Source organism: Stenella coeruleoalba (genome assembly GCF_951394435.1).
Source record: "Stenella coeruleoalba genome assembly, chromosome: 9".
Taxonomy (NCBI): Eukaryota; Metazoa; Chordata; class Mammalia; order Artiodactyla; family Delphinidae; genus Stenella; species Stenella coeruleoalba.
Genome location: NC_137155.1, coordinates 68,745,586 through 68,766,698, shown reverse-complemented (window position 1 = coordinate 68,766,698; position 21,113 = coordinate 68,745,586). Strand labels below are relative to the sequence as shown.

Sequence of the window (21,113 nt, the reverse complement as noted above, 5' to 3'; positions counted from 1 at the left end):
GAAAACTGGCCATTGAACACATAGTTAAAGACTAAAAACTTTATTAGTAAGAAACATTTAATGAAAAATGTTTTTTCATTCCATTCAAGAAAGGCTTTTGGGCTTCCCTGGTGGCGCAGTGGTTGAGAGTCCGCCTGCCGATGCAGGGGACACGGGTTCGTGACCCGGTCCGGGAAGATCCCACATGCCGCGGAGCGGCTGGGCCCGTGAGCCGTGGCCGCTGAGCCTGCACATCCGGAGCCTATGCTCTGCAACGGGAGAGGCTACAACAGTGAGAGGCCCGGGTACCACAAATAAAAAAAAAAAAAAAAAAGAAAGGCTTTTGTAGTTCATTTGTAACAGACACCATTGGTTGCCTACCCCAAAACTATCCAACCCTCCTTCTTCATTCACAAAACCCCAGTTTTGTCCAGATTTCCGACCTGCTATGAGTGGCCATGTGCTTCAGGGAAAGCTGGACCTGGCCTCAGCTCCAGGAATTGGGTCATAACTGATCCCATGATTGATTCCTCTTACAAATGGTTTGTGTAGTCTTAGACATGCAACATAATTCTAGCCAATGAAGTATAAGAGTTGAGGGGTTTTACAGAAGGATTTCTCCTTTCCAAGAGAAATACAAATGAAAAGATGGTTTTCTCTTTCTCTGGATGTTGTCATTTGTGACCATGAGGGCAAACAAAGCTAAAATACCAGGAATGGCCAAAGGGAAGGATTAAAGAACCCATAAGAGATTTTTGTATCACTCACCCAATCACTCACCAACCGGCACCACCTACCACCTCTAGACCACCCATTTTGTGAGATAATGAAGGCCCTATATAGTTAAGTCAATTTTAACTGGAGATTTCTGTGACTTGGGGCTGAAAGTATCCCAAGTGATACTGTTATATCTAACAATCCCCTTAAAAAGGTGGTAGCATTTGACAATTTCTAACATTCTATGTGTTCAAAAGTGAGTTGAAAAAAAAAATCCCCCAACTATTCCCCTGCAACCCTTAAAAGTCCCATATGTTCTAAGAGAGGAAATGTCTTTGAAATCCACATTCCTGTCATCTGCTGTTTTGTACCTAGAATGTACCAACACAGCACCACTAGCCACTTCATGCTGCCTCCACAGAATTCTGTCCAAGAACACCCCGTTAAAACTTTCTTTGGAGAATTTCCTTTCCTCCACTTCCACCATTATCATGCACGAATGTTTTGTGGGCTTTTTTCCCAGTATCCTTTTCTTTCTCCATCTTTGGCATTCCTAATTAAGAGTTTTTATTTCCCTTAATGGTTCTTAATAGGGTCGTTTGTTGCTGTTAATTGGCATCAGAATTTTTGTAACTGAAACATCTTTCAATGAGAAGAATCAATTTTTCTGTCAATGGTATCCCAGGTGGCTAACTTTCATTATGCTTAGGTTAATGATTCATGACTGGTAGCTTTCCTTCTAAACAAGGGCTGCCATGATGGGTGAGCAATGATGCCCTCTCTATATTCTAAAGACCAAGGGAACAAAATGTATTCTACCCACATGATAATGGGGTTAATTTAATTCTAAATATATAGGTCATAACTGTAATTTCTTCGAAGAGTATTTTTTTGTTGGCTTGATTTCCATAGCCTAGTCTTTTTTGTATAAGAGATATCTTCTAGTCTCAAATTATTTCCATTCATGCATCCATGCAAATTTGCCTTTGTCCCCGGATGTTGATCAATGAACTCTCAAAATAGGAAGTAAACCAACAACTTTTATACTTTTGTGCTTTCCATATGATTAAGGCAACATTCAGTAATGTTCTTTCCCTACTCTTGTTCTTTGAAGTTCTACCTCTTATATCTTAATCCACCTTCTCCCCATCCCTGGTGTTCGCCCACCCAAAGTTACGCACAGTACAATACCATTTTTTCACAGCTCCGGAAGCTAGAGTACCTGCCTACATGTTTTTTTTAAAATGGGGTGGTCCATTTTGCCAGCTTCACTATTTGCTTTCTAGTGGTATTATCCATTTGTTGTATTTGACCCAATTTTTTGGATAGAATCAATAGTTATGATTTGACATTTAGAGAGATACCTTTAATTAACTAATATATTAGTTTTTAAATCTTCAAAGTGACACCCAATATAATATCTAGCTTTGATATTTCTCCTAAACTCTAGAACTGTATATCCAGTCACTGGCTTTTACTTATATTTATTGCCCTTATATTTATATATTACTTATATTTTATATAAGTAATTTTATAAGTAATTTTTAAGTAATTTTATAAGTAATTTTATAAGTAATTTTTAAGTAATTTTATTTTATATATTTACTTATATTATATATATTACTTATATATATATTACTTATATTTATTGCTCCACAGATTCAACAAATTAAAAATGTACATATCTACTCTACCCCTACCCCACACCCACCTGTTTCTCCTTTGGTATTATGAATCATGGTTAACGGCTCTACTATCCACCTTTATATCCAAGTCAGAAACCTAACCTCCTCCAGCACAATAAACCATTTCACATCTAAAATATCTCTGGATTCTATCCTCTCCCCTCATTCCCACTGATACTACCAACTGTTACCTAGCCTCTTAACTCACATTCCCACTTCTGGTCTTGCCCAGCTCCAAGCTGACAGAGTGATCTTCCATAAGACACATCCCATGACTATCTCCATGAAGACTTTCCAAACCCTACCTCTGTTTCTGCAGAATGGATAATGTGGCCCCTAGTGCTCTTAGAAATCAGACAGATTTCTGTCATGGGGAAACAACATAGTCCTTATTGGTACAAGTGTATTTTCTGGAGTCAGACCACTAGGATTTGAACCTGGCTCCACCACTTACCAGAGGCAAGGTATCAAATTTCTGTGCTTCAGTTTCCTCTTCTATAAAATGGCACTAATCAATAGTGGTTTTTAGGGTTATTGGGAGAATTAAATAAGACAATGCATTTTAGCACTCAGCACTGTGCACGTATGTCTGGCACACAGTAAATACTCAATAAATATAATAATAATGATACTATTTCAGAAAACCTATGACTTCCATTGCACTAACTTGTTTATCGTTTTCTTTAGTAGGCTTTGAGTTTCTTATATCTAATTCATCCTTGTAGCTCAGCGCCTAGCACTGGTCTGAAAATTGCTTTTTGATTGAATGACCATGTTACTGCCTGGCTCATAACACTTCATTGGCTCCTGATTGCCTGTAGTATAACATCCACACTCTTTAGCAAGGTTTGCAAAACCTCTGAAATCTGGCTCCTCCCCATCTAATCTGCCTTATCTTCTACACTCCAGCTAACCAAGATCACTTGCAGTTCCCCAAACATACATTTCCTTCGATCGCATTGAATGTCTTTCCAGGCCCTTTCCCCAAACCTGGTGAACTTCTTTTGGTATTCAAGACCCAAATCAAGTATCTTCTCTTTACAGTCTTTCCTGACCTTCTTACAGATAACCAGCAAGTCTAAAAACACAGGCAAATACATAATAAATTGTTTGTTGGTATTATATTACAATACAGGATGAAATAAGGTATCTTCATTTCCAGACTTCATGGCCACCCTGTAGCTAAAGCTGATCCCTCCCTTCTTCATGCTCCCACATCACTCTTTGCCTCTTTTGCGAAGCACGGGTGACTCAAGACTCAGCACACAGAGGCTCTGCCTTATTCATCTTTGTATCCCAACCACCCATCTCCATGACTGACACAGATGAGGCACTCACCAGATATTTTTGAATGAATAAAATGTCAATAAATATTTATGGATCCTCTATGTATAAGGCAAGGAAAACAGCCACCCACTGAATCATTGATAGTGAATATCCCCAGCACAAATCCCCCCCTGCAATCACTTTCATCCCTGCTGCTCTAGGTGGTGAAGCAAAATGCTTGGCAAGTGTCCTGGTGATCTCATACTGCATTTCTTGCATTCATGATTAAAACATGTCTTCTTTGAACAAATATTCCCCTTTTTTTTTTTCGGTGCGCGGGCCTCTCACTGCCGTGGCCTCTCCCGTTGTGGAGCGCAGGCTCCGGACGCGCAGGCTCAGCGGCCATGGCTCACGGGCCCAGCCGCTCCACGGCATGTGGGATCTTCCCGGACCGGGGCACGAACCCGTGTCCCCTGCATCGGCATGCGGACTCTCAACCACTGCGCCACCAGGGAAGCCCCTCCCCCCTTTTTTTTTACAAAGGAAAAATTTAAGGAAATAGTGTCTACTTTAATCAGTCACCATTATTTGATACCTTCAAAAAGAAAAACATTGATAGAGAGTAAAATAAATAAAACATTTCAATATTAATGACATATTCAAGTATGAATGTTCATATTAATAAGAGTCAGTTAAAACTTTATAAAGAGCTATTCTCTAAATTGACCAGATAAGTATATTGCTGTTAAGGTCAGCTTTAATTTATACTCGCTGATACAGCTCACGTATGTGGCTGCAGTCAGATCACGGAGCATTTTCAACTAGTAAACTAGTTAGTGGTCCCCCACCCCATCCACCTGCAGCAGATTTCATCTGGCTCATGATAAAAATCCCAAGCCAGTCTCTTCTCAGCAAACTCTCCAATGAAACATTTCTTAAAGGTGACATGTGACAAGGAAAACAAACACTTAACATGACAGTTTCATGACATAGCCTGTGATGTGGAAGACAGCCTCTGGCTAGTGACGATAACCACACTGCCAGAGGCGTGTTTTACAGTCGCACACTGGCTGGTCCAATAAGGGAGCCATGCTTTAATAATGACTCATTGTCCAGGAAAACTTCCCGTTCTATGAGAATGAGCCCTGGAGTAGCTCGTAATTTCATGGTCCCTGTGACAACTCTGAACCTTTCAGAGACACTCTGGATCTGTGGATCTGACCTTGAGGGAGCGTTGTAGTGGGGGGTAATGGCACCATCACTCATTGAAATCTAAAGGAAAATTATTGTCATCTGCTAAAGCATTATTCTGTCCACCATTAACCCAACCTATGAAAGGCACCCTGCAAAGTGAGCCACAGTAAATATGTATTCATGGCACACGAGCACCCAGAACCCGGAGTGCTGAGTTGCCATTTAAACCCTCCCAGAGGAAGCTGTTAAATGACACAGGGTGATTCAAAAAGAATTAAACACTTCCAAAATGGACTACTCAGTACCCAGTAAATAGACGTCATGTGGGTGACCTTTTAAGTGTCTAGCCATAGGGAAAGTATTAGGTTTTGACCACATGTTTATATTTGTTATAAACAAATACTACAAACACATAAATACATTATATTGTCAATTCTTTTTTGAATCATTCTGTACCATAATATAGGTATGCTAATCTGAGGTCCAAAATGGGATTTAGATGGTCTGTGAAATGCCTGAAATTATATGCAAAAATACTGTGTAGTTGAGACTTAAAGTTATAATATTTCATTCTATCCCACATTACAGTTTGGTTTTATGTAATAACATGGATTCAATAAAATTTTTCATTAACAGATTCTACAATGTTGTTAGTCATTACTTAATTACTGAGTCAATCTTAAATTTAATTTAGAATTTAATAAACTCCTACAGTATTTTAAAGTCTACAGTAGACATATAAAAAAACTGTCATATTTAACACCACACTTCAACCATGGCTGCTACAGCACCATTACTATTGCTCTTGCTGTGGGACCCAGGGTCACTGCAAACCCATAAACAATCTTTTCTAACTCCTACAAAATTTAAAAAGGCACCAAGATGTCCTTCCTTTTGGGAGGGAGGCAGTCTTGCAATGGGGAGCATTGTTTGGCATGGGAAATGCAGACTGGATTTCAGCCCCCTCTCACCCCCTCAGCTGGGTTCTTTTGTATAGTACACAAATTGTACAACTGTATACAGCAGTCCCGCGGGGACCCCAATGAAAGTGAAAATATATTATGACTCTTTTCTACTTTCTCTACTTAAAATACCTTGAACATAGACCAAGACATACTCTTACTAAAAACAAAACACAAAAAAACTGTATTTAATTGATTTTAAGATGCATATTTTTTAGCAATTTAATATCTTTGAAATTGAAATGTTTCTTACAGTTTTATACCCAGTCAGCCACTCAATAAATTTTATATAATGAATATACTTACTAGGCCAAAAAAAAAAGGAAGTGAAATAATTCTAACTTCTATTTATTATGTTTTCACTCAGAATAACAGATTATTTCCTGCTTGAAAAATGATACCCTGAAGATTTATCACATAGAGCACTTCCCCTGTCCTCTGTTTTCAAGTACTCCTTAGACTAAAATAATCCCTCCTCAACCCCAAAGCACTTTGTTTATACTCTTCTTGTGGCCTTATTCCTTTCTGCTTTGTACTGTAATTGTCTTTTACCTTCTCTTGCCTGTTGTCCTGTAAGCTCCAGCAGGGCAGGGCCTGTGGACCATGGTCTTCTCTGCTACATGGGGCAGCAGCATGGTCAAGTGGAAGCAGAATGGGCTCTGGAGCCGGGCCACCCTGCACCCAGATCACGGCCCCGCTGTCTACCAGCTACAAGATCATGAGTAGGTTACTCAGCCTCTCCAAGTCCCATTTCCTCATTTGTAAAATGGAGATAATAACACCGAACATATGAGATTGGTCTGAAGGTTTGAAAACGAGTGAGGCTGTGCAGGACTGGCACTTAGGGTCCTTGTAACTAACTATCGCTGTTTTGGAGGCAGCATGAGTTTTGTAATCAGATAGATTCGAATCCCAGCTTGGTCACTCAATGTGTCCCCTAACTACAAGTCATTTCTCTAAGCCTCAGCTTCTAAGCCTTGTGAATGTTAGATTTTGTCTGTCTCATTGACTGATGTGTCCTTACCATCTAACAGCGAACCTAGCAGTTGATGAACGGACCAACGAATGAATGAAAAATGACGGTAATTCCTTACAGCACTATTGCAAGAATTACAAAGAATGTATATATAAAATGCCAGTCATGGTTACTGTGCCCGGTACATAGTAAGCCACACTGATTTTTGATTGTCAAAACAAATGGATGTGAAAAAATAGGATTAAAAATGCCATGAGCACCCACGCCCATGTATTTATCACATACTCTTACTAAAAAAGAGAAAATTTTATTGAATCCATGTTATTACATAAAACCAAACTGTAATTACAGGAAGAGGCGATAAGAGGACATGGCTACGTGGCTGGCCAGTGACTAGTGCCTTCTGCTATTAAATTGTGCTCACACCCCCAATGCAACACTGATACAGGCAGCAAGAATCATTCGTTTAGTAACTATTTATGGAGCACTAAGGATGTGGAGAACACCAAGGTGGATAAAATATTTAGGAATAAATACATCTATATCAGGGACAGAACGTGGAGGTGCTTGCTTTCCAAGAATCTGAGATCACAGATGACTGGAATTTCCATGTAAAAAGAGATTCCAACAAGAGCATAATGAACAGACAGAATACCTGTCCTTTCTCTCTTTATTTCAAATACTACTTTCATAACTGTGACCTTTCTTCTCCCACCTATTTAGGCAAACGGAGGTAGCCCCTATGCCTTTTGTCACAAATACAGATAGCATAGAAACACAGATTATGGAGGTCAGGACAAGGGAGTTTCCTACTGCCCTGGATACTACCCTCCCATTAGTACAAGATGGGACTACGTAGATATGAGGACTGGGTGGAAGGCGGGTAAATCAAAGCTGGGAGTCTAAAGATAAATGATTACACTTCATCTGTAACCTGGCTCCTAGGTGATCTCACCTAAAACATTCCAAATTGATGCATGTCATTCTTGTCCTCCAAGATAGGAAAGCAGACTCCATAAACCATATTGGAGTACTACTGATCGAAGAGGAGGGAAAAGTCCAAGGCTGAGTTAACAATTTGAATTTTACATATCTCTATATTGAGATTCTTAATGCAAAACATATAATAGGACATAGAGTTAAAACAACGTTTTATGTCTTCATATAATCATTTCTAGGCAAAAAGATCTAAGCAGTAACCTTGAAGCCTAGACTTAAGCTTCCTCAGCTCCCTTTGTGCTCTCTAAGCCTTTAATGATGGGAGCAGATGTCTGGCCACTGCAGGGAACACTAGGAACAGCAGCAACACTGCTTGAAAGATAATGAGCAGAAAACTTCCTAGGACCAACGATGCGAGAAGGAAAGAAGGGAGGGCAGAGAGAAGGTGGGAGGAAGAGGAGAAGAAAGATGAGAGAAGAGAGAGGGAGAAAAGAAAGAAATAATAAATAAACCTAACAAGTTCCATCCATCTCAAGGATTAATTATGTAAAACATTGAGCTGAAGGAGGTCTGAGAAATAGCCCTTCCACTCCCACTGGCCTTTGGAGGTTGTCTTATCAATTAGCTGAGAAACATGATGCTGACCTATATGAAACAGGATGCTGGGAGAATCCTTGATTTCAGACAGCAGGCTACATGAGTGCCCAAGGCCACTTCTGGGGGGTAGCAAGCTGCAAACAGGTGATGTGAGTCTTTGATATCCTCCTTGCTCCCTTTATGTAAAATACCTTCTAGTTTTCTCCTCCTGCTTGGGCAGCCCCCATTGGAAGAGACAGAAGTGGCATGAAAGGCAGCTAGGAGTGAGTGTGTGTGTGGATGGGAGGTGGGAAATAGCCCCATTCCTGGACATGGGCTCAGCAGTGTTTATCCTGGGCAGGCCAGATGTCAAAGACCTCTCTAGTCTTCCAAGGGCAACAAGGATTAGAGCTCATGTCACGTGTGACAAAAAGGAACTTTATCTTTTACCAGGTTCTCCTTTCAGGTTCCTCTGAGAATCCTTGAGGGCTGTTCGCCCACTCCCACCTCTGCACCAGCTGCTGTCTGTCCCCCGGGAGTGGCAGGGAGCGAGTCCCAGCTCTCAGCAGGTCACCTCTCCCATCTCATAACCACCTTCCCAGGCTGCTGCCAGGCTTCCTTTTCTGCTTTGCTTCAGCCACCCACGCATACCCGTCCCTGAACCCTTCAAAGCTGCAGAGATCAGAAGGCTCGTGCTAACAGAAGAGAATTACAACATAGAAAACAGTATTTTCCCCAAAGAGAATTGGGCTCCCAAATCCTCCTCCTTCCCCAGGTTGCATCTGTTCTATGTCACTTAGAATCACAAGTTTTACTTTCCTTGGTTCATAATTACTTTTGTAGAATTACAGTGGGCAGACCCAAATCCCTTTGTCCCAGGGAAGGCCTTGGGCCTCTGCAGGTGCTGTCAGCCTCACCACACCTTTGATTTGTATCTGCTAACATATAAGAGGGAGATGGAGAGACTGAAGGAGTACAAAGACGCTGAGAAGGAGGAGGTGAGAAAGATCCGGTATGAAACATCAGCACTGTGCTCTAGGGCTCAGAACTGTCTCCTAATAGTAACATTATAGCTTTATTTTACTTATAGAACAACATTTCTCCATAATAAGTTATCTCCTTACAAAAAAAACCTGAAGGACTGTCAGTGGAAATTTTAACCAAGCTGCAATTTTTGTAACATGAGGCCATACAGTATGTTCTTTTTAGGTAGATGCTAGGCCCGCCTTATCCCTGAAGGAAAAAGAACACGGTGAGACTGCCTTGTTTACCGAGATTGCTAAGATAATAAATCGATATTATGAGTCCCATTTTGGTGTGTCTGAGTGAGAATCTATTGAAGCAGAAGGCACATTATGGGGAAAAAGCTTAGGAAGTGAATTAGATTTTTTGTACCCGGAGTAGGAGCTATTCAGATAGCAGAAAAATCCTACTCATCAGGCAGCAATGCAACGAACACTGAAGACAACTCTTCTTTCAGATGAGAGGATGGTCCAGGACAGCTCTGTGGCTGCAGATGACTGCATGTCATATTCCAGATATCAGAACTATTGAATAACTAATGTTCAAGGGTTTATAGCCCAGAGTGAACATTCTAGAGTACAAACTGCCTTTGACTCAACATTATCAAAAACCAGAATGTTAAAGTGTCATCACATGTTGGATGTCCACCAGGGCCACACTATATAGTGATGTTTGCTTATGCCAGAGGCTTTCTGTGGGTATGAGACATTGTCGACACCAGTCACCACTGAAAGGCCAAGTCAGAGATTAGACACATATTTCAGGTAGAAAAGCCACAACTGGTATAAAACTAAAGCAAGAAGACTGGTAGTAAACAAAGTTCAACAGAGTACAGTTGGCCCTTGAACAAGGGCATTTAACTGCGTGGGTCCACTTATATGCAGATATTCTTCAATAGTAAATACCACACGGTTGGTGGTTGGTTGAATCTGCAGATGCTGAGGAACTGAGGATACGGAGAACTGACTATAAATTATACACGGATTAACCTCCGTGTTGTTCAAAGATCAACTGTAATTGCAACTAAAGCAGCTCTACTAGTAGACAGGTCTTGAAGGGCCAAAGACCCTTTGGTAGACAGGGATGTCTGAAGCTATAAACACTTGTTGGAGAGCATTTCAGTAAAAGGCAACCTCAAGGTAAAAGTGTCAAGTTGGCAAAAAGTCATTGACACTGTGACAATAGCTTTTGAGAAGAATGACACGACATCAACGGTTTTCTTTGGAGGATTAATCTAGTGGTAATCAGCACTGAAGTTAATACCAGCTTAAAGAGGGTCTGGGCCCTCTTTAAGAAAACGAATACAGACTTAAGAATACAAATTGCTAGGGCCAGTCCCAGAGACCTTGAACGGGCCCATGCCTGCAAGGAGGCCTGAAGGTTAAGCTCCCTCACCTTCACAATAAGCTACCTCAGGGGTGACAGCTAAAGCCACTAACACCGTCACCCCCATCTATCCAGCACCCACACTAGAAACGTGGGAGTCATCTTTGATCCTTCCTGTTATTTTCTCTTCAGTCACCACGCCATGGCCATTTTATTTCTTGTATGTTTCTCAGATTCATTTCCTTCTTAATTTTTCCTGCCAATACCTTGGATCTAGCCATCACCACCTCTTACCTACTCCACTGCAAATAGCCTGCTAACCAGTACCCTGTTTTCACTTTTGTTTACCTCCCAGAAATCTATCCTTCACCCACCCACCCAGAATACAACATCTATCTAAAAGGTAGATCTACAATTTCACAGTTCTGCTGAGTACCCTTCAGTAAGGCCTCCTCAGAAGAAAGCCCAAGCCTCCTTAGCATGACAAGCAAAGCCTCCATGACCTGCATCTCTCCACCTGCAGCAAAACTTCTCACAGTATCAGCACCTTGTGGCCTATAGTTCCTTGCAAACACCTTGAAAGTTTTCATTTCCAAGCTTTTGGTTCCTCGCTGACCTCTTAGCTTGGAATCATCTCCCTTTCTCCTCATCCCTCCTTCTTTCTTTACCTTTCTTTACCAGGCTCACCTTCTCCTGGAGGCCTTCATCAATACCCAGCCCTCCACACCAACAAGCCGGTCAGGTGCCCTCTGTAATCTCACAGGAGAGCTCCATCAGGTACTCAGCACACTATGTTCAAAGGATTTGTTTATAATCTGCCTTTCCTTCTCCTCTCTAGCTGGTGATCTTCTTGGGGGGAGGAGACATGTCTAGTTAATTTTTAGCAGAATGTAGGTCCCTGGCACTTAGCAGAATGTAGGGCCTCAGTACATTTTTTGAAATGAATGAACTAATTAATGACTAAATCAATCACTATATGAGCTATTCTCTGTGACAGAGTACAGAGAGACAAGAGAGTAGAGAACTTAATGCTGGGCTATGCCCAAGATTGTAGGTGGAAGAAAGAAAGGAAGGCAATTAGGCATAGGCTTGTGGGAATAATCAATCAGAAAAGGAGGAGGATCAACAGGAATTTTTGGGTCATCTTCTTTCTACTTATCATTCAGTTTCTACAGTGAATGCATATTACTTTTTTTTTTTTTTTTTTTGCGGTACGCGGTCCTCTCACTGCTGTGGCCTCTCCCGTTGTGGAGCACAGGCTCCGGACGCACAGGCTCAGTGGCCATGGCTCACGGGCCCAGCCGCTCTGCGGCATGTGGGATCCTCCCGGACCAGGGCACGAACCTGTGTCCCCTGCATCGGCAGGTGGACTCTCAACCACTGCGCCACCAGGGAAGCCCTGCATATTACTTTTTAAATAAGAAAAAGGAGTTTATTAGAGTACAGGCTAAGCTGCTTTACAAAAAAAGACCCCCAAATAGAATGATTAAAATACAGTATAAGTTTATTTCTGCCTCATGTAGAGATCCAGAGGTGATCTGTCACAGGCTGGTGGAGCAGTACTGCTGCCCTCAACATGCCAACCCCGCCAACTTGACCACCAACTTCCAAGGCTGCTTTTCCAAGGAAGAGTGAGAACAAAACAGGAAAGACAGCACAGTTAGCTCTCAGAGAAGCAGGAATTTGCTCCCAGCTGATGGCCAAATACTCACATCCAGCTGCAAAAAAAGACTGAGAATTGTAGTCTCTAGTTGGGCACCCATATGCCCAGCTAAAACTCGGGAGAGTTTTATTCATTAAAAGGAAGAACAGGAAAGGAATACCAGGGACAGTTAGCGTTCTGATGTAATGTTCTGTTTGTTTTCTGTAAAAGAGAGAGAAAAAGAATATTTTAGTAAAGTATTGTAGTAGAAACAGAAGGAGAAGCCAGATTTCAAGGGATTAAGAGTTTTAGGTAGTGGAAAAATGAAGATAAAAAGTGCAGATCAGGGTTTCCCTGGTGGCGCAGTGGTTGAGAGTCCGCCTGCCGATGCAGGGGACACGGGTTCATGCCCTGGTCTGGGAAGATCCCACATGCCGCGGAGCGGCTGGGCCCGTGAGCCATGGCCACTGAGCCTGCGCTTCCGGAGCCTGTGCTCCGCAACGGGAGAGGCCACAACAGTGAGAGGCCCGCATACTGCAAAGGAAAAAAAAGAAAAGTGCAGATCATTTATTCAAGTTTAACAGTAAATGGAAGAAGAGAAACAGAGTGATGACTTAGAAAGAATGAGAGTCAAACCAGGTTTTGTTTTTGTTTTGTTTTTCTTGAAGGAGGAATACCTGTGCTTGTTTGAAGATGTCAGTGGAAAGAAAGATCAAAAATGCTGGAGAATGCCTAAAACTTGTGATTTAAGCCTTGGTAAATCAGAAATCTGCTCCTGAAATTGAAGGAAGGATGACAGGACAGTACAGAGTACCTTGATATTGAAGTGGGGAGGAAGGTGGATTGGGAAGTTGACACTTCTCACCAGCTCTCCAGGGTCTCCTGCTCTAGAGCCCCAAGCTCCAAAGTTTCCCGTCCCTAATCCTACCCAAACACACCTCCCCCCAACATATTACCTGTGACCCATTCCTCCTCATTTTCTACTTTGCAAAATCAATGAATCAGCTAGACAAGAGTATCAACAAAGGCTTCAAGGGACACTCAGCCTACTGTTCACTTCTTGAATTCATTTATTTATACATTCTTAATTTCATACATAAATATCACCTTCTACATCCCTAGGGATATGAGGCAACAAGACAAAATCCTTGCCTTCACGGAGTTTAAATTTGAGGACAACATGTACATTTCAACAATAACCTTCTGAAGACAATGCTCAGCCTCACCCAGTTACTTGAAGAGTGAAAGTTCAGGGAGGGTATGAGATGGGGCAACAGTATGACAGATGTCTCTCCAGCCACACTGAATACACACCAGTCCCTTGGGAGCCGGAAGAATACAGATCTAGGTAATAAATCCATGGAATGCATACATAGAAAACAGAGATAACAAAACCTGGCCATCTTGAAGACACGTTAACAAGGTAACCTAACCTCTAGGTAGGACCTTACGTGGCCATAAAGGGCCAATGGTTTTCCCACTGTGATTTTCTGCCACAGCATATGCTTCCCTCCCTCTATTCTTCTCATCACATTCCTGCCCCACTGTTTGCTTTTCATTTTCTCCATGCTCTCCTGCCTATGATCACCTTCTGATTTGTGTTTCAGCTCGATAAACCATTTCTAATCTCTGCCAAGCAGTAGAGGGTACAGGTGAAGAACACAGACTCTTAAGTGAAAAGGCTTGAGTTAGATTCTCAGTCCTTGAGCAATTAACATCTCTCAGCCTCAGCTTACTCATCTGCAAATGGAGATAACAATACCTACCTCGTGGCCTGCTTCTGAGAGTTAAAGGGGACGTTCCTGTAAAGTCTTCACAAAATGTCAGCACCTGATGATCACAAATAAAGGTTCCTTATTATTATGTGACAATGCGACCAGACAAAGCAGCAGATGTCAGCCCAAAGCCTGACCAGTTCAGCCTATTGGCTGAAGTTTAAAAAAAAAAGTAATAAAAGAGCATTAACTACCAGGATGAATTACACATCCCTTCTGGAATAGCCTTCTACTATGTAGACCTAGAATGAACCAGGGGCCAGAAGAACAGTCCGGTTTTAACAGCAGTCAGCCTTGCTAGGGCCTCTGGGGTTGGCCTTAATAATAGTAATAGGAAATGCTGAGTCATTCTGTCCCTGGAGTGGGGTGGGGACTGAAATCCTCTGTGGCAGGCCTCCCAGCAGAACCTTCCAGGGCCTACTCGTCCACCCTGATCTCCTGACCCACTTGCAGCTGACCTTTTCTTTGTCTCAGCCCTATTTATGCTCTCATCTCTCACCCACTGATCCAACTGGTTATTTTCCTTCCGTAGGCACAAGCCTCCCAACCTCAGTCCTTGAGCCACAGCCAAACGGGCAGGTGCTCTTATCCGGGAATTTCCACCTGCTAATTAGGGGAGGCCCTGAGCAGAGAAAGGTGCTAACTTTCTTCCTGGGAACATTGCTCAGGTTCTTCCTTTAAAAGAGTTAAATGAGAGGAAGGAGGAAGCAAATTTAAAAACCTGCTCATAGTGGAAATGGATGAAAGCGAAGGAAAGGGGAAAAGTTCAATGTGTTTTGCAGAAGACAGATGAGTGCAACTACCTTATTAATTTCCTAATTCTATCTGTGCAGTCTGAGGGTGCTGCCAGACTTATAAAGGTGGCTTGCCATCTCCTGTTAAAAATTCACCCCATAGGGCTTCCCTGGTGGCGCAGTGGTTGAGAGTCCGCCTGCCGATGCAGGGGACACGGGTTCGTGCCCCGGTCCGGGAAGATCCCACATGCTGCGAAGCGGCTGGGCCCGTGAGCCATGGCCGCTGAGCCTGCGCGTCCGGAGCCTGTGCTCCGCAACGGGAGAGGCCACAACAGTGAGAGGCCCGCGTACTGAGAAAAAAAAAAAAATTCTCCCCATAATAAATATCAATTTTGGTAACTCACTGACCCTTGCTTTATGTGGTAGGCCTGTGAGATGAATGGTTGGTTTTGGTTTTCAGGCTGCAAAGCTCTGCGACAGACTGCAGATGCCCAGAGTTAGAGGGCTGGTCAGCACTCTATAAAAGAAGCCACACGGGAAATGAATTTCAGCATCTTCACTTACCGGAGAACTGTACTGGCAAAAATGCTTGCCCTTTGAGGTCCTGAGTGTACGGCTGCCAGCCCCATGTCCCCTTCTAGGCCCTCACTTCCTATTTCCTCGCTTGTGAAATGCGGGGTGGTCAGAAGTGTCACGCACGAGGTCTGTGCGGCCACCAATGCCTCCTTTCTCCTCAGTGCTCCTCTTGCAACTCTGACCACAGCCCCTGCAAGTGACAGCAGGGGGGAGTGGCTGGCAGGTCCGAAGAGCAGCAGCCACCAACTCTGCCACTTCCTTCCCTCTCGGGTTCCAATCTCTGATGACTGTCCACTGCCCCCTGCCCCCACCTGGCTGTGATATCTTTCTCCGTGCTGATCACCAAGGGTGGCTGAGTGCTTCCCACCTGGCTGCTCCATGCATGACCCTCCGAAAGGGCCACCGAAGAGGACGCCTTCCCTGCAGAGAGAGGGTGCCGCTCTCGATAGGAGACGTGCACCCCACTCTGCTCTGTGCCTCACAGAGGCCACTCTGTCGGCCAACGCTTTAAAAGACTCGCCATCGGCTCACTAAGTCCTAAAAGTTCCAACTTCAACGTTTCTGCCAAAGATCAAGTCCTCAGTTTTCATTCTTATTCACATTTGTTTGCAGGCTGCTTTTTTTTCGGGCCCTGGGTCTGTGTGTTCATATTAATTCTTTTGGTGGTACATGAAATGAACCGACACAAATTCTCTTATTTAGTTTGATTTTTTTTTTTTTTGGACTGCTTGTGGATGTTAGTTCTCTGACCAGGGATCGAACCCAGGCCCTCGGCAGTAAAAGCACAGAGGCCTAACCACTGGACTGCCAGGGAATTCCCTTATTTAGTTTGATTTTTGTTGTGAATTATTACTGAGAAATGGGACAGAATCACGGAATGAGAAATAATTTTTAACTGTTAAGGATTATACAAATTATCATTTTTATTCACACTGTCTGATTATAAAACTACTATATAATCATTTTACAAGATATGACAAGCCCAGGAAAGTTTAAATCACCAAGATAAAAGGCACAATAATCTCAACACGCCACAGTAATAACTGTCCACAGTTTGATATATTTCCTTCCAATCTCTTTTTCCTACAATTTTTAGTGGGAATAGGAGGCCTGTTTTTATTAAAAGTACTCTTCAGCCAGGAACGGGCGCTGTGCTAGGAGACTGACATATATATTTGCTTGCATTTCCAGCAACTTGGAAAGATAGGGGTTGCTGAAATTGTGGAAACTGAGCCCCAGGAAGATGAATTAGTTCAAAGCCACATGTCTTACTCCCAGAGCAAAATTTTCTAAAAAGTAGACTCCACACTGAAGCCTTTTAGTCGGTGTTATGGAGAGAATGAAATGATGAGAGAGGAATGTGGGAAGATTGATGCTATTCTTTTTTTTTAATTTTTTGGCTGCGCCACGTGGCATGTGGGATCTTAGCTCCCCGACCAAGGATCAAACCCACACCCCCCCCTGCATTGGAAGCACAGAGTCTTAACCACTGGACCACCAGGTTAATGCTATTCTTAGTGAGACTGCACAGTCAGATCTATCCAGTTTATTATGAAATCCAACCTACTGAAAGAAATTTCTTCAGCTGTATATAGTCATTTTTAAAAGATTTATTTCTTTTTGAATCCAAAACATCACTCTTGTCACTGTAAGCTGACTAGAAAGAAGTGGAGAGATACCTCTGAAATAGCAAAGCAGCTCAGCTGGAAGTTTGTACACTAAAGGAGAAAGGAGAGTAAATCTTCAGCAGTTTGGGCCACAGTCAACACAGCACGGGCCTGGGCAATGTCTTGGCTGCCAGGGACTGCCAGCTGCAGATAAAGTCACGGCAGTGGGGTCCCAGGCTATTGGCCAGACATGAATAATGACAGTGAGGACAGAAATGTAGTTGGAGTTCTGCTAAAAACATCTGGGCTCAGATAAAAATATATATTTAGTAATTCCTGTGCTAGCCCATTACCAGCTTTGGGGCATTAAATAAAGTACAAACAAGACATGGCTTCCTTCATATGCAGCAGCATGGATGGAGCTAGAGATTATCTTATTAAGTGAAGTGAGTCAGAGAAAGACAAATATAATATGGTACCACTTATATGTGGAACCTAAAAAAATGATTTAAATGAACTTACTTACAAAACAGAAATAGACTCACAGACATAGAAAACAAACTTATGGTTACCTGAGGGGATAGCTGGGTTGCGGGCAGGGGCGGGGATAAATTAGGAGTTTGGGATTGACACATATACACTACTATATATAAACTAGATGCACAATAAGAACCTATTCCATAGCGCAGGAGACTATATTCAATATCTTATAATATCCTATAATGGAAAAGAATCTGTAAAAGAATATCTATCTATCTATATAAAACTGAATCACTTTGCTGCACACATGAAACTAACACAGCATTGTAAATTAACTATACTTCAATTTTTTTAAAGTTTTTATTTTTTGGTTTTTTTAAAAATTGGAATATAGCTGATTTACAATGCTGTGTTAGTTTCAGGTGTACAGCAAAGTGAATCAGTTATATATATACATGTATCTACTCTTTTTTAGATTCTTTTCCCATATAGGCCATTACAGAGTATTGAGTAGAGTTCCCTGTGCTATACAGTAGGTCCTTATTATACTTCAATTTTTTAAAAAAGGATTTAAAAAAAAAGAAGAAGAAATGGCTTCCTTGCCCACAGGAGTTTCATTCATTCAACAAATATTTATTGAGCACTTACTATATGCAAAACATAGTATATGCTGTTTGGATACATCAGTGAACAAAACAAATATAGATCCCTGCCCTGTGGAGCTGACTGTTCAGTAGGAAAAGATAGACAACAGACAGTAAACATAATTGAGGCAAGTTGTGCAAATTCACAGCTTTCCACGGTTTGGGGATGAAGAGCAAGACTTACTGGGGAAGCTCACAAGTGGAAGGTCAACAAAAAGACGCTCATGGTCCCTCAATCTGTTATTCATATGAAATTAATTTGTTTTCAATGTTAGGGTTTGCTTTTCATCTTTCATTTTACTTTATTATTATTTTTAAGGTTAGGAAGACTTTCCATTGTTCAATATATTTAGAGAAGTGTCACCTCCACCTCTGTCTTCTCGGGCCCTTTTTCCTGCCCCTTCTAGGAAACCATTTTTACTAACTTTTGGCTTAACATTCCAAGACTTTAATTTGGGGCAAAAATAAGCAAACATTCTTATTTCTCCTCCTTTCTTACATAAAAGACAGTGTTCTGTACCTACCTTTTATCTATCTATCTAATCTGTGGTTCTGACTCTTGCTTTTAGGGAGCATTTCTTCTCACTCCTTTTCTTTTTTAACAGCTGCTCTGTTTTTTATGTAACAAGTCCCCTACTGATGGATATTTGGATTGTTTATAATCTTTTGCTACTATAAATAATGTCAGAATGACTAACTCCTTGCACATAGTCATGAATTTATCGAGATTCCTAAAAGTAGAACTGCTGAGTCAACAGGCAAATGCATGTGTAGCTTTATTAGTTAATTCCAAATTACTCTCTCTAGAGGCTGGACCATTTTGCACTCCCAACAATTAGGACAGCACCTGTTTCTCCACAGCCTCACTCACAGAGGGTACTATCAAACTTTTTGAGTTTTTCCAATCAGATAGGTGAGCATTCATATTTTTAAATACTTATTAATTCAATTTTCTCTTAATATAAGCAAGACTGAGTAGCTTTTTACTATGTAAAGGCCATTTTCTTTTTTTTTTTTTTTTTTCTTCTTTGAAGAGCCTGTTCATATCTTTAGTCCACTGTGCCTCTTTTTCAGGGCTTTCCTGAGTATTCTTGCTTGGAATCAACTTTTCTGATTCCAGAAAAAAAATAAATGGCCACTTTTAACACAATCACAATAAATGTACGTATTAGCTTGGGGAGAACTGGTGTCTTCCCGACGCTGTGCTGTCTAATCCAAGAACATGGCATGTCTCCCTATTTGTTCAACTCTTATTTTCGTGTTCACCAGAGTGCTCTGAAATTTTCCTCCTAGCTGTTTTGCACATTTCTTTGTACTCATCTGGCAAAACCACAACAGGATGCAGCTGAACGGAACGTGGCTGACTGGTCTTACTTTACATTTATTACCACAAACCTCAAGTGTTGCCTTCATGCTCCTAGGCAGTCATACTGTCCTCCAGTCTCCGGCTCTCCCAGACAGCTATTCATACCCTCTCCTCTCTCCTCCCCCATCCTCATTCAGCTGATTGACTTGTTTTCTACCTCACCGAGAAAACAACACAAAACAAAAACTCGGAAGAAATCAGAAGAGAACTTCTGCAGCTTTTCCATAGGATAATAATGCCAGCCTCCCCAATTCAAATCTATCCACCCACCCTCCCTCTGGGGAAAAAAAAAAGGTAAGATTAATAAAAAGAGAGAGAGAGAGAGAAGCTTGCACCTTCAGAATAACTAGGAGACAGAATAATGCGGATTGCAATTTAGATGTAAATGGGAAAGTAGAAATCCGGAGCAGCAATCACTCAGAGTTTCCCCAGAACATCAGACTTGTGAGAATTAACGTGGAAGAGAGGAGAGAGCAGCATGTTCTCAGGGACAGCAGAACCTAAATAACATCAGCTGGGGTTCACCACCAGCAGGAGAGGGGGGGGATCAGATCTAAGACTGTGAGCTGGTTCCCTCTCCTCCTCTGGGCTCATCAGGGAAGCGCTGGCCTTATCCAAGTGTGTGCGCTCCATCTTGACTACTGCAAGTAGACTGGAGGATGCCTGGTCATGGCAGGGTCACAGCAAGAACGAGGGCTCCCTCATCACTCCATGAGAGTGTAGGGGATGTGTGAGGGCTGTTTCCATGGCCGAGGCCTCTTTTAAATTCAGCTGAGGGGGTTGAAGTCCTAGAGAATTGACAGTCACACTGGGAAAACAAGACAAACACCAAGCAATTAATAACCAAGACAGGGACTTCCCTGGTGGCGCAGTGGTTGAGAGTTCGCCTGCCGATGCAGCGGACGCGGGTTTGTGCCCCAGTCCGGGAAGATCCCACATGCCATGGAGCGGCTGGGCCCATAAGCCATGGCCGCTGAGCCTGCGCATCCGGAGCCTGTGCTCCGTAGGGGGAGAGGCCACAGCAGTGAGAGGCCCGCGTACCGCAAAAAAATAAATAAATAAATAACCAAGACAGAATGATACAGCTTATATTTACACACTGATATATCTGTTAAATCATTCAGTAGAGACAATTCAGGAATAGTACAGTATAGAATAAGGTGCTAATCATAGGATGCAGGGGTAAATACAAAAGATGCTTGAGAATGGACAGATGTCCTGAGCTGGTCATGGATATCTTGATGAGAAGTGGTGGCCTCAAGCTAGATTTTTATCTCTGGCATAAAGACTGTTAAGGAGGCTTTTGTCAAATGGACCTAAAAATGAACAAGATGGAGGGTGTACATTGGTGACCATAACGTAGCTGATGGACACGTTTCCAAAGAAGGTCTCAATTTAGCCAGCAGAGGGCAAGAGAACACAGAAACCATTCCAGGATTTATGATCTTAGAAATGTTTGGAATCGAAGGACTGTATAGGTGTCTTTGCAAAAGCAAACAACAAAAATAATCACAAATGTGGCTCTTTTGAAACAAATATATTTTAAAACTGCATGTCTAAAGCAGAGACTTATCACTGTTGATGCTGCAACAAATTTTTGCTCTTTTATAAAAAGTCAGACTTTCTTTAAATGATGCATGCATTTC

General features: G+C 42.1%; 1 long non-coding RNA gene across 2 annotated transcripts in view; it reads right to left on the bottom strand.

The window, feature by feature from the left end:
• Positions 1 to 14,010: 14,010 nt before the first annotated feature.
• Positions 14,011 to 21,113, bottom strand: part of LOC307191343 — a 34,431-nt gene continuing 27,328 nt past the window's right edge. For both annotated transcript variants that reach the window (XR_013829709.1, XR_013829710.1), the window contains exon 7: positions 14,011 to 14,115. This is a non-coding gene — a long non-coding RNA (uncharacterized lncRNA). The remainder of the gene's footprint in view (positions 14,116 to 21,113) is intronic.